Below are 11,352 nucleotides of genomic sequence, written 5' to 3'. Positions count from 1 at the left end.
AGGTCACAGTATGTGGTACCGTTTGCTTCAGAATAAGATTACTGCTTTGAATGAGCTATTAGCTTGGTCTAGACTGTCCACTAGTTGACAGCATTCACTGGTGATTAGTCCTAGCTGGCTGGTAGCTCCAGGCCTGAGCAGGAAAGAAGACAATATAAAAAGAAGTGTAAATCACAGCCCAGACACTCTGCATGTCACCGAATGTGTCAGTTCTGCCTCTTGATGTGCAACTGGCAAGATCATCTGGTGTTATATACATGTGAGCACAAGCATTATCCACAAGACAGGAGCAACCCAACAGCAAATGCATAACGGAAGAACAGAGCTTGTGAGGCAGCTTTCACGGCAGGGCAGGCTTCCCTGTAGGTGTCATTATATATACTACGTCTTTATCTGACCCTTACCAGGGCTGGAGCTCACATCCCTGCAAGAGTAGCTGCAATCATGAACTGAAAGATGAATTCCCTACCCTTGCCTGCCCTGGTGATGCCCAGGTGGATGCTGAAAGGGAATGGTCTCCCAGGTGGGCCCAGGACTGAGACAGCTCTGCTTCTTCACAGACATGAGCATACATGGGCTTTCCTCCAAGTCACTGAGATCCCTGGACAGATCCCTTCTGAGGGATTGTGCTCAGATAGCAGCTACCTTACCATAGAGCGAGAGGCTACCTGAATATCTGATGGCACTGTTGAGACTATAAAATATCTATGGGAAAAGCAGGGAGAAGATTGCAGAGAGATCCAAGGCAGAGTTTCTTAATATATCACTATTATTGTCTGCCAAAGCTGGGGCGTCTCTGTTCAAGCCCGGAGATATGATTTGTTACCTCTCCAAGAAAAAAATAATTACGAGAATTGTAGGAGATGAATGTAATATCGAACTTTAAAACAGTGTTAAAAAAAAAAAAAAAAAGAAAAAAGAAAAAAAAAAAGCCAACAACAACAATAATAATAATGGTCAATCATAAACTGATATAGTACCGGCTTTCCCTCCCTTTTCGCCACCTTACAGGATATCCCGTCTAGCAGCAGGAACAAAACGTGGAAATGAATCAGTCAACAGAGCATTTTCTCCCATTAAAGCTGTTGGCAATTTTGACCCGTGCAGGGGAAGTTGCACATTAAGATGGATATTCCTAATCTGTAGGGACAACTGTCCTCACTGTGGGATGTAGCTTTTTTTTTTTTCTCTCTCTCTTCTTTTTTTTAGCCAAAGGATGTCATAGGTGAATGCATTTCTGCTGTGCACAGTGCGAACACATATACAGCAGAAAGGCCTGAAAATTGTTAACCCCTTCTTATTTGAGATGGTTTGTGCTCTCTTTTTTTTTTTTTTTTTTTTTCCTCTTTTAGTTTTTCACTCAGCTTGCAAGAATCTACTGCTCTGTCCTATTGCTATTTACCTTAATAATGCTCAGTAAATCTATTATTTTCCAGCCTTGGGAAACTTCAGCCTTTATTTTCTTTTATAATCCTATAGCTGATACTCGGCGACAGCAGAAGAATATTAAGGTGCTGGAAGAGATTCACTTTCCTTATTATGTTTCACGGATCTTTCACATTTGCATGGTGGAAGAATGTGAGTTCTATATCTAAACAAGGACCAGGAGCCAGAACAGAGGTGTTCCATCCCACAGCAAAAACGACTGGAAGTCAGAGATGTGTCATCTTTCTTATTTGTGCCTCAGTCTCTCACATAACGCAGGGAATTACGCCGTTAAGCACCAGCAACAAATATGGCAACAATGGCCATGGTATAGCATAAAAAATAAACAGAAATAAATAAAAAATCACACTGCCCGTTTGTGATTAGGAAAACAGAAGCCTCACTTAACACAGTGGTTATTAAAAGTGTGAGAAACTCAGTCTACAGACATATAGGAAATCTGTGGAAGAGCAAGGCCCTGAGAGCATCTCTGCCCAATGCCCCGCTTACATTTTCTGCCCTGGTTGATTTTTCATTACTGCAGTAGTTACCTACTAATCTAATGACAGTTACTCTGCTCACCAGGGGCGTGTAAAGACCAATTCATTCCAGATTGGAAAGTTCTTTGAGAAACCCTGAATGGAAGGTGCTATAGAAGTGCAATGTGTTATTAATAATCTCTCCTATCTGCATAAATCTCCATTGAATCCTCCTGGTATCATTAAAAGTAAAATAATCCCCTGGCACAGCTGAAGAGCTCAAACCTTCTTTCCCTTTTGTAGGTGTCTGGCTGGTTGCTAAATGGAAAAAAACAAATGCCACACAAAACGCTGACATCTTTTCGTGACCCTCGCGGAGCTACGTGGAGCTAATGAGTTTGTTTTCACTTTTGTAGATGAAATTTCCAGGGGCGGAGGGAATCCGGGGTGGTGCTGGGAAACCGCGGCGTGGCTCCCCAGGAACTTGGCTGAGACCACCAAACTTGTTTCATGTGTGGCCTTCCCTTTTGCTTCATTGGACCACAGATCTTTAATGAGCCTTCTGAGAACCACAGCTCTGGTCCCTTAAGCTGGAAAGGGATGGTGCGGTGCTCAGCTTGCAGACCACACAGTTTTCAGGCTCCCTTCTCTGCAAGAGGCTGCAGCCGCTCTTTCCCTTTCAGCAGCTGATGGTGAAAGTGGGGAGAAAGAGAACAATAACCAAACAAAATTGCTTCCCACAGCTGAGAAAATCACCCTCCCTTTATTATTATTATTTTTTTTTCCCCTTTAGGAAAGAAATAAATAAAAGGGAAAGAACCCAAATGGGATCTCTCCCTCTTCAAACATACAAATGATCTTATGTTAGCAGTTGGGATTAAACATCTGTCTAGTGGTTATGTGATCATAACAGATGCTGTGTGCAAACGTTTCCTGCTAGCTTTGTTTTGGTTAATATTGTTTGTGTAGCACATTGGGTTGCATTCAGCTGAAGGGATATAGAGTGTGTTTTTGTTCCTCACCCCCTTCCCCCCCCCCCCCCCCGTTTCTGCTCAACTTCAAGCAGCTCCATCATCTTTTTGAAAAGAAATTGGAGGTGGGGGTGGAGGGGAAGAGGGTCATTGACTGATGTCATGTGGAAAGTGATGTCATACAGCACTGATGAAATGGCAATCCACACGGGTTTTCAGCTGCTTTGATGTTATGTTAGGCCTTTTTCCTCTCTGTTAGGTTGCCCTTGGGTCCACTTGGCCATGCAGCTGGAAATAAATAGAGGGATATCGTAACGAGTTTCGCTGTGCAACTGAAGCTCAACTGCTCGGGATTTCCATTGTTCTATCCGAGAGACTGTGTTTCCAAAAGGGACCAGATGGATGCTGACACTGCACTCTTTGAAGGCATTACAGATTTTGTTTTTCAGGATATTTTTATACTCCTTTTGCAGATAGGTAAACTAAGGCACAGTTATCTTAAACTGTCCTGATCAGAGTGAGCATCTGCAGCAGGATAGAGAGCACCAAGTCTTTTAACCCGTCCCTTCATTTCCACTCTCTTAAGTCTTACAGGTGGGTGATGCTTGCCCACATCTTTCTACCTGGCTGAGGATCAGCCATTGCATTTACACTGTTGGCCTCATCACCCTGCTCCAGTGGGTCCAGCTGAACAACACTGTTATCTGTAAAGCTCAGCTGGTTTGACCCTCAGACATGACTTAGCACAAAGACCCTTCTGCAAAGTGATACACCCAAACAAGCGTCCACAGCATCCACAGCAGAGCAGAAGAAAAAGTATTCTGAATAGCCTGGAATCCTCAGCCCAAAAGAATCACTATAAATATAAGTGTCCTTTTTTTTTCCTACCACCATTACCTTGTGAAGTCCTAATGAAGCACACACAGGGTGCAGAGTTCACTAAGGACAGGGGTTGAGAGAGCCCATGCTGCTGTGCAAGGGGAGAGGACACACACTGCAAGGCTTGGATAGTCTTGCAAGCAGACAGGCATATAACGATAGCAGGCAAGGCAGATGGATTGGGTACTCAGTCTCAGTCTGAGCACTGACATCTACTCTGCCTTTTTACTAATAGTTTTGTTTTACCTTCTTTCCATTTTTCTGGTTATGGTTGTTTGAGTGTTAACATTTACCAATCACTTCTAGCCAAAAAAGATAAAAATGATTCATGTTAGATGGCTTCTGGACAGCCTTTTGCAATAGTGAGGGACTTGGGGTCTTTTTACTATAATTACTTTGAAATGTGACTTCCTTTTCCTGGAAAGGAGGGCTGGTCCAGCGAATGAAATACCCAGCTGGAGACTGTAAAAGTTTTTGTTCAGTGACTGTTTCAACCACAAACATTCTGTATGAAATCAAGAAATTTGTTTTAACTCCCTTGTGCCTCAGTTTCCCCAGGTCTAATTGTACTTGATTGCTTTGTTGTTTTATTTAAATAAATAGTTTTGATGAATCAACGTTTCTCAGTGGAAATAGTTCACTTTAACATTCTTCTCTCAACTCTTTCCAGCACTCATGCAGTGCTTCTCTATTTCATGTGGGTTTTGGAAAAAGTCATTCAGTTAATCACAATGAGTCTCTCAAATATCATGGTGATGAGGATCACATGAGGGTAGGTAACTCTTTTTTTCAGTGAAGCTGCTGCCTTCCTAAAAATAGGAGATTCAATTTTCTTCATGAGAAAGGCAGTAGACTTCCAGGGACTAAACTTTAGAATGCAATGCCTTTTGGACAAGAAAGGACAAGGAGTCCCATAACCATCTTTTGGTGCAGAAGGGGGGGACAAATTGTATAAAGGCTACATTTATGTACTTCAGCTTATCTCATGTGTGATGGGAGACAGTTGGAAATTAAAATCCATCCTACTGCCTGTGACCACACACATAGTTCACTGGAAAAGCAAAGTATGTTTGTGCAATTGTGGATCTATCTCCAAAACAGCCTCAGCCCTTGCTGTTGGGGCAGCCAAGGTCAGCAGCATCCATGAATATCTGCTATCCAATGGAGGAGGAGGTGATAGCTCTTGGGGATCTCCCACATCGCTGAGGTTTCCTCCCCATTTCTAGCACACTGCAACTCAAATATGGGTCTGAGAGCAAACCCATGAAATTGGGGCTGTGTTATTGTGTGCAGAGATGGCTGCTTAGGGTGATGGAGGAAACACTTTGGTAGCACAACACAAGGGAAACTGTCCATCCAGGGTTTGGCCAAGATGAGTGACCAACCAGAGAACCTCCCCTCCCAGAGCAGTGCTTTAATCAGTGTCACCTTTACTGAGCAACAACTGCAGCTAAATCACACGCAACAACAAACTGACCAGGATATCCTCACAACCTGCCATTTCTCCTGCCACGAAGTACATAAAATTATTCCACGTGTTGGCATCCTCTAATTCAATAATCTTGTAATATAAATTTAGGTAATAGACGTTAATGCCATGTTTCAAAATACAGCCACAACATTTATTTCTTTCTCTCAGGAAAGGAAAAAAAAAAAAAAAAGAAGAAGCACACATTGTGAGGGCTCTCCTGATGAAATAATAAAACCCATTCTCATCTAGAAAAAAGAATCATTATAGGAGGATGGTAATTTACTTTATATGACCTTCAATTGATTATTCGGGGCCTGCTACACAAATATCACAGGAGCTATTGATCGTAAAACCTACCAAATAGATCTCTAATAGCTTTTACTGAGGAAAAATAATTATGCTAGCGCTGTGGTCAAACACATATAAACCAATGTGGAGGTATTAATATATAGTATTATTACCCATCTGTCTGAGAAGTATGGGGAAGATGCTTCACAGTAACATGCCATGTCTAAGCACCATGAAGGCTCAATATCTGGCTAACAATTACAGCCAGTTATACTGAAAAATTGATTACTGTAAGTAAAAGCTAAGACTGGAAAACAGAGGCTGAGGCTTGCTTAATAAAAGTAAAATACTAACAACCATCATCCTAATTGTGGGGGAGTTCTGGGTCTTAGATACTTGGAGTTGAAAATTGAATTTTTCTACAGAGCCTTTGGCAGGGTGTCATTTCAGAAGTAAAGTTATCCACCTCGGAAAACCTGGAGGTGGGTGATCAATGCCCATAAATATAAACAGGTTGCCTCAAAAACAAAATGGTCCGTCTCAACAGAAAAGAGCACAGAGTCAGAAACACACTGCCCCTGCCCTAAAACAGTGTGCTGACTGTATCTTTGAGAAGTTTGGGGTCTGAAGGTGGGGAGTGCTGCTATGGAAGCAGTCTGTGGTGGGACCTGTTGCTTTTTCTTCCAAAGGAGTCATTCTCCACATAGGGATCTGGTGGTGGTTTTGCAATGGGTTTCATTGGCAGAAGGATCAAAAGCAAACTGCTGTTTCTGTGCCATGCTGAAATTTTCTCTCTCTTCTACCATATGTAGGAGTTTTAAGGCATGTCAACTTAAAAATCAGCTTGATTTTATATAAATATTATTGAAATGTAAGTAAAGTTATTATAACTCAAAGGAATTATGATGAAAAGTATATTTTACTCTATTTTTTCAAGACTGCTTCAATTGTGCTTGTATAGTTTTTATTCTACTGTTTCTTTTACAGCAACTTTGTTCATTGCTTACCCTGACTTCTCGGGGTCTCATTTCATGGCATAAGAAATTGAAAAAAATATATAAAACAAAACTTTTTTTCTTAATGGAGTAATGAAAATGCAAATTTTTGAATAGCCATAGGAGGCTTCGCAATTTGGTGTTTTATGCACAGTACTTTCAAGGTATTAATAATTACTAGATTTCAAGCTAGTAGTGACCCTTAAAAATAAGTATTAAATAATACTGCTGCATGCTAAGGTAATGCCTAAAGGACAATTTATAGTCAGACCACCAAGGCAATTGATCAAATATTTATTTAACTGGGAAGTGAGTAATAATTAGTGGAAGGCTAGCATCAAAAGCCATTCCCCTACTTAATAAAGAAGTGCACTTGCAATCAAAAATTTTGAATGCAAGGATGCTAAACTCAAGGGATCTATACTCAAGAAGGGAAGAAATGCTAATTGTAAGAAGCGCTGAAAGGGATAGACAGAGGAATGTTCTCCAGTCCCAATTTTGGCTTAAAAGCAGACGGCACAGTATCATGCTCCAAGCAAAAGCTCTGAGAGCAAACCAGGGGGACCAGAGTTCACACAGAGCTCATCCAGAGCCAGGAGTTACATCACAAAGGCAGAGCTAAGGCTTGCAAGAGCTCTCCCAGCCCTTCAGAAACAATACGGTTCAAATGTTAATTTCTCTTCCTTTTGGTTTGTACCAGTATGTGCTGTTAACAAAGTAACACTCAAAGGCTGGAGTCACTACTATCTTTGTGAATGATTTATGCTTTGCACTCTAGAGATAAGCAATTTCCATGCCAAAATAGGGTGCATGTTTTGCTTTTTGTTGTTGTTATGTTTTTTTTTTTTTAAGGAGCAGGCTGTCATTGCTATAGGGAGTGACAATAATTATTAATGAGACCTCTGCCACTTATTGGTGGTGTTTTCCTCCGGTATTTGCATGGGCGCCAGAGGTGAAGGGCTGGTGAGCTCTACTCTCTGGATTTACATCAGTAATTATTTAGATCCAGAGCATGCCTACCACCCAGCCCTGCAGGGCATAGCCCACATCTTTCTTGACTTAGGAACGAGTACTGATTTAAAAATCAATAGGATAGCTGAGATAAAATGGCACTCACTAAAAGAATTAGGTGCTCTGCATGGACCCAAGTTTCATCACTTCTTGCAGAGAGGGGATTCTTTGAGCTTTTCCCCTTCTGTTTTTGTCAGGCTTTCTGTATGCTGCCTAATTTCTGCCTAAGAGAACACCCATGCCTTGGGTATGATTAGAGATAAGGAAGACAGTCAGCTGTCTTTCCTGGAAAGGAAGGTGCAGAACAATGTGGTTTATCTGCACTCAAGATGTACTTTTCTCCTATCTTGAAGATGTTTTTGTTGTTTTTTTTTTCATTTTAGAGTATTTTTGTCCCAAGAAATACAATAGAAGCCGAGCTAAAAAGCTCAGTTACACTTCATAGTGTGTGTGTTCCTCCTCTCAAAGACATGAAGAGTTTTGTAAACTCTTAAGCACTTCAACAGGTGAATTCCGAAACTGCACATTTATGAGCTTTCATTGGGACACCAATTATGAGTCAATTGGCAGCATATACCTCAGTCTCAGTTTTTCTTCAAAATGCCATAAAGAATTGTAACATACCTTGTACCAAATAAAAAACCTCTGGTATAATAATTTCCTTTTTTTTTTTTTTTTTTTTTAAAGGAAGAAGTCATTTTCCATTTGTCTTTGCAGAAAATGTCTCATATTTTCCATTGTATTAATTAAAAAACAACTAAGGTTGCTCAGAAGTTTAATTCAACTTCAAATTCAACTACATCCTGTCCTGGCTCATTACAATCTGTGCAACATTTTATGGCAAAACCACAGATGATCATAGAACGATGCAGCTGAAAGACAAGGTCACCAGGAGCTGGACATAGAAACTTTAAAAAAACCTCAAAACAGCAACAACAAAAAAGGATTATCTGTCAAGTCTACAAGGTAAAGGTAAAGCTATCCAGCAAGCCTGACCAACAAGTTCCACCTATGGAGAATTAATATTCCAAATATCATTAACAATTGACTTTTGCAGCTTTTATTGAGCTATTTTCAATGGTCCCTATAATTTACAGAGAGGAACAAGACAACTTTGGTAGCAAATTTATGAGCCCAACTCTGGGTTCTGTTGTGTCGATGGGCTGTGTCAATGGGTGTCTTTCCATTGATTTCACTTTCTCACCAACACCATGAATGGATGTTTCAGGAGGAAAAAAGCCTGGGCTGGTACCCTGCCATATTTGGGCTGACTGAGCAGTGAGACAGTAGAACTAAATAGTATTCATATGAGATAGGAATATCAGTCCAAAGACTGAAGGAAATGGATGGTAAGAATATAAAGGTGCAGCAAGGAAGTCTGGTGAGGGAAATATTAGGGAGCAACAAGAAAAACAGAGGAATGGAAGAAAAGAAGTGTTGTATACAGCAGCTCCTGATGTATCTGCCAGAAGCACTGTGATCCGACAATTTTAGCCAGCCTGTACAATTAACCAAGTCATCGCTATGGAATGATTTGTTACCAAGTCATCTCACTGCCTCCATGATAGGTTTGGTGTACAAAAGACAATGCAGACACATGACCAAAGAAGCAAATTCAATTCACAAGTGGAAAATGAGCACAAAATCAGTCTTTCTACATTACGGGCTGGATTTCAACCTGTACCCCACAACTAAGACAGAAAGAAACCGCATCCTCTGAAAATCACAAAAGCAATATCTGCCTGCTCCTGACTCCAGCATGTTTAGCTGATTACAAGGACACCGTTAATGGTGTTATTCTTGCTCAGCAATAGGAGGGGGAAGGAAGAGAGCCCACCAGTGCCAGGTCAGGGTGCAGGGCTTTCCTGCGGGCCCGCATCCCACCTGCCCTGGCTGATTGGTTATGCTTGCTGTCGGAGCTGCGGCGCACGCGGCGGGAGGATTTGGGGATGATTAATTGCCCTGTCTTCCAAGCAGAGAGTTCGGAGCAGCGGGGTACTTGGTGTATGTAAATACACGTGGGCTCAGCGCTGCACCGGCACCGGCTGAAATGAATAAAACGGCTCAACAAAAGGACTCAACGCTGAATGTTTAGATGGCAAAGATTAGTTTCTATTATGTCCCAGTGGGAGAAAGGGATCTGTGGTGTGGGAAAGTGGATAGGCTTCATGTGGCACGGGAGCGGGAGAGCCCACGTCCCCAGCATTGCACGGTGTGTGCTGCCACTGCCCTCACCCCACAGACCCCAAAAAGCCCAGGTGTTCACCCAGTGCTTGGAAAATCTGACTTAAACCCTGTGGTTTCTGCTGTGGTCGGGGCACAGCATATAAAATAAAACCCTTTCAGAATTCAACTGCAGGCTTAGAAGAGTTGTTTTCTGCTTTTCTCACTCATGGCTTATTCAAATGTGCACAACTGCTGCTGTACTGCATTGTGTTAAAATCACTATGCACCCTGGTTGTGCAAAATGTAAGTTCAGAACACAGCTAGCAAGGAAGCATCCCATGAACTGCAAACAGCACATGGGAGTAAAGTTTGATGTCTTTGGTGAATAACGTAAAACAAAGCACTTCTACATCATTCTTTTCCCACACAAAGATTAAGTTTTGCCCTCTATACGTGCATCTTTTCACCGTATAAAAAAGAATGATTAAATAGAAGCAAGCCTTCCTTAACATTCCCCTAATTTTTATGTGTTTAAACATCACCTGCAGTTTACTAGTTGGAATATTTTCAGTGGCATGGTGACAAAGGAGGGAGACCAGATGTTTTTTGGAAAATTCATTTTTTAAACTGGTTGGTTGGGGGTGGTGGTGTTGTTTTTTCTTTCCCTTTGCACACTTGTAGAACAAGCTGTAAAAACAACGGTCAACGAATGAGCTGCTTTTTAAAAAACAGGGATTCAAAGAATTTGAAACAGGAAAGATGTTATTTTGGATATCCTTTCTCTAGAGGAGATTATTATTTATTGGTTTCATTATATATCTTGCCTGGTAATCAGCAGTAATGTATGTCTTGGAAGAGCAGAAAAATGAGCGTCAATAGTATCTTACATTTTAGAAAGAAAAAATAAATAAATAAATTATGAAACACTTAAGAAAAATGAAATAAAACCAGTGATGAATCTGCAGCCTGAGAAAATCAGATAAACAAAATGTTCCAGTTAGTTATTGCCACACTCAATAGCAATACATGAAATTGTATTACAGGCTGCGAAATGAAATAATCCCACCCTGTGACAAGCTGGAAGGATTTGCCTGAAACTCCTCAGCCCTTCAGCAGACTTTGTTCCTTTGGGGAGTGGGGTTGGGTTTGTGCTGAGTCACGGAGGTTCGCCACCTGACCCGCAGATAATGGGGAGGTGGAGGCTGAACCCAAGGATCAAGGGTGTGGATTGAGCCTTCAGTGGCAGCAACTTTAATTACAACTGAGGTTAGATGAATGGCCGTCCCCAACCCACCATTGTTTTATTGTTAATGTCTACTTTAATACCTCCAAATTTCACTCAGGGCAGAGTTGGGTCACTTGCATCTGAATGATGCTTCAGTATAGCAGACTTAAAAACAAATAGTACAAAATCTCTGTCGGGGTGGGCGACTTTCATTTATTTTTTTCTCTCAAACACTCCTCCTCTCTGGACTGAAAATTTGCATTGCTTTTCCAAACTACAGTGGAGCATTTCAAAAATGAATTCATGTTTTCTTGCACCTTTTTACAAGCGCTCCAGCACCCAGTAAATAAAAGTAGCAGCCTGTGTCCCTTTTAGCAAAAGCCATATATCTGTTCAGACTTGTAATTTGCTCCGTTTATATCCTTTGCCCTTGAACTCTGGT

The 11,352-nt window shown here is 41.3% G+C and overlaps 1 long non-coding RNA gene across 3 annotated transcripts in view; it reads right to left on the bottom strand.

The window, feature by feature from the left end:
- LOC107318852 (uncharacterized) overlaps positions 1-11,352 on the bottom strand; it is a 202,454-nt gene that overhangs the window by 120,223 nt on the left and 70,879 nt on the right. The window lies entirely within an intron of this gene.

This window comes from Coturnix japonica, chromosome 14 (assembly GCF_054131305.1).
Source record: "Coturnix japonica strain WE chromosome 14, WE-NBRP24, whole genome shotgun sequence".
NCBI lineage: Eukaryota > Metazoa > Chordata > Aves > Galliformes > Phasianidae > Coturnix > Coturnix japonica.
This window is presented reverse-complemented; position numbering and strand designations above follow the sequence as displayed.